The sequence below is a fragment of the Phascolarctos cinereus genome, unplaced genomic scaffold, assembly GCF_003287225.1.
Source record: "Phascolarctos cinereus isolate Bilbo 61053 unplaced genomic scaffold, phaCin_HiC Scaffold_4;HRSCAF=312, whole genome shotgun sequence".
Classification (NCBI taxonomy): domain Eukaryota; kingdom Metazoa; phylum Chordata; class Mammalia; order Diprotodontia; family Phascolarctidae; genus Phascolarctos; species Phascolarctos cinereus.
In genome coordinates, this window is record NW_027555847.1 from 637378020 (window position 1) to 637380513 (window position 2494).

A 2494-nucleotide genomic window follows, 5' to 3' on the forward strand; every position below is an offset into this window, starting at 1 on the left:
GAAAAGTGGGATGCAAATTTCACCTTTAGAAGCCTTTCATGATTATTCTACTTCTGGCTTTTCTCTCTCTCTCTCCCTCTCTCTCCCTCTCTCTCTCTCTCTCTCCCTCTCTTCCCTCTCTCTCCCTCTCTCTCCCTCTCTCTCCCTCTCTCTCCCTCTCTCTCCCTCTCTCTCCCTCTCTCTCCCTCTCTCTCTCTCTCTCTCTCTCTCTCTCTCTCTCTCTCTCTCTCTCTCTCTTCTCTCTCTCTCTCTCTCTCTCTCTCTCTCTCTCTCTTCCTCTTTCTCCTCAATGCCTATAGCACTTATATTCAAGACCACATGGGTGAACCTTTAGCTATGTGCGTTTGTGTGCTATTAGCTATGGTTAATTGCTTCACCTGTATTAATATTATCTCTTTAATTAGACTGAGCTCCTTAAAGGCAAGAACCAGGTTTTCTATATTCTTGAATTCCCCATAGAACCTAAATCAGGTTTACATACACCAAAAGTGTTTAACATTTATTATGTCTTTATCTTTCCTAATGGTTATAAAAGGAAGTATCCAAAATACTAACTGCATCAGATAACAGGGTATAGGGGAAGGGGAAATCAATCAATTATCAACAAGCATTTATTAAGCATTACTATTTATTGACTGCGGATACAAATAAAAAGAGGGAAGAAAAGCCTCTGCCTTCAAATAGTTCACATTTTAATGAGTGAAGACTCAATGTATATAAATCAGTGCACACAAGATATTTACAAATTAGCTGCAAGGTAACCTTAGAAGGGAAGGGTGTAACTGCTGAGGGGAAAAGGGGAAAGGCTTATTGCAGAAGGCAGAATTTGAGTGAAGTCTTGAAGTAGGTCAGGGAAAATAGGTAAAGGTGAGGAAGGAAAATGTGGAGGAAAGAGCAGATTCAAAGGCACAGAGACATTAGATGAAATATAACATGTGAAGAATAGCCATTAGGCAACTATGACTGGACATCTGCTCTGCTTTCCTGATTTGTGATTACTTCTCTGGGGCCATCATTTTAGGAAAGACCTTTGCCATGCTTCTCCTCATTCATGCCTGGACTCTTCTTCCTTTGCCTTGCCATACTAGAGAAATCTCTATCCTGGGACCCTGCCATTCTTTCAATTTTCACTGTCCATGTAGCAAGCACTGCCACACAGGGGAAGGGGAAGAGCCTGATGTGGAAAGAGCCCACAAAGCCATTTCTGTGGGCATTGCTTAGGAAAAGGAATCTGCCTTCCATGAAGGCACACAGGAGGTTCCCTCTGTGGTTCCCTAGGGGTCAGAAGTCCCACTGGGAAAACTTTATCCCTATGCTGATGAATACTGGAAAACAAGGACTATCCCTAACTACTATGCCTCATGCTACATAAGCGATCACCCCAGTGCTATACCTAAATGAATATCGCCTTTATTTTAGTCTGAGTCGAGTTGTAATGTTGGCTGAGAACAAAGTTGCCATGAAGTCAGCTGATCTCTATCTGCACTCAGCTTGCAATCAGGAGACAGAGGCTTTTTTCTTCTCAAATATTCAATACTCTGTTCTGTAATACTCTTGGAGCTTTGATAATTTATTCCAATGAAGAAGGTCTTCAATAATCCTGATTTTCATAACAACAAAAAAGATGTCTTTCAATGTAACAATCTTAAAAGGTACGAGTATGCTACTGGGAAACAATTTAGTGCTTCATTTCCTTTCTAATATGAGGAAATATGGACTAATATTAAATTTTACCATAGGTATAGATGCTTTTCACATGGATAGTTATAAAGATTATTACACGATTTTCATTTGTGCCTTTTTTTAAGAGTTTTTAACCTCCTCTCCCTCCACTAGGAGTCCCTCCTTCTCTCCCCCACCTCCTTGAGGAACATTCAACCCTTCCAAAGCATTGGGTCTCAGTCTTTACTAACCCAAGTAAAAAGAGAATACAAAAAAATCTTTGTGCACAGGACTGGCAATCCAAAAGGAATGCTAGGATTCAGCCTGGTTCATGTGACTGAATGTCTGTGTTCATACAACTCCCCTTCATAGTCTTCCCATGTAGAGATAGCACAGTAGACTGTAAAGTACACTAGATTTAGAGTCAAGAAACCAACCATTCAGCCAGGTCACTTGATTTGGGCTTATTTCCTCAAACAGAAAATTAAGGGGTTGGACCAGATCCAGCAAAAATCCCACAGACTTGTCTCCTTTTGCTTCCCCAGTTCACAAAAACAAAAACAAACAGATATCCTGGCATATTCCTCTGCTGCTAACATGGGTCTCCATTCTATAATTCAAATGTTCTCCATACAATTCCCCCTGCTCACACTATTTCATCCAAACCTTCACACTCACTTCTTGTATGCATACTCTATTACATTTTTAAAATCGCCTAGCCCTCACATTTTTCTCCCTTTAACTGTGACTTAGGGAAACCTATGGTTTAACCCCCTATAAGTAAACTATTTTATCTTAAAACCATTTCTTTTATTTAATCAATTGAAATCTG

General features: G+C 40.2%; 1 long non-coding RNA gene across 3 annotated transcripts in view; it reads right to left on the reverse strand.

Moving 5' to 3' along the window:
* Positions 1 to 610: 610 nt before the first annotated feature.
* LOC144457038 (uncharacterized) overlaps positions 611 to 2494 on the reverse strand; it is an 87428-nt gene continuing 85544 nt past the window's right edge. For all 3 annotated transcript variants that reach the window (XR_013486345.1, XR_013486344.1, XR_013486343.1), the window contains one exon: positions 611 to 1600. This is a non-coding gene — a long non-coding RNA (uncharacterized LOC144457038). The remainder of the gene's footprint in view (positions 1601 to 2494) is intronic.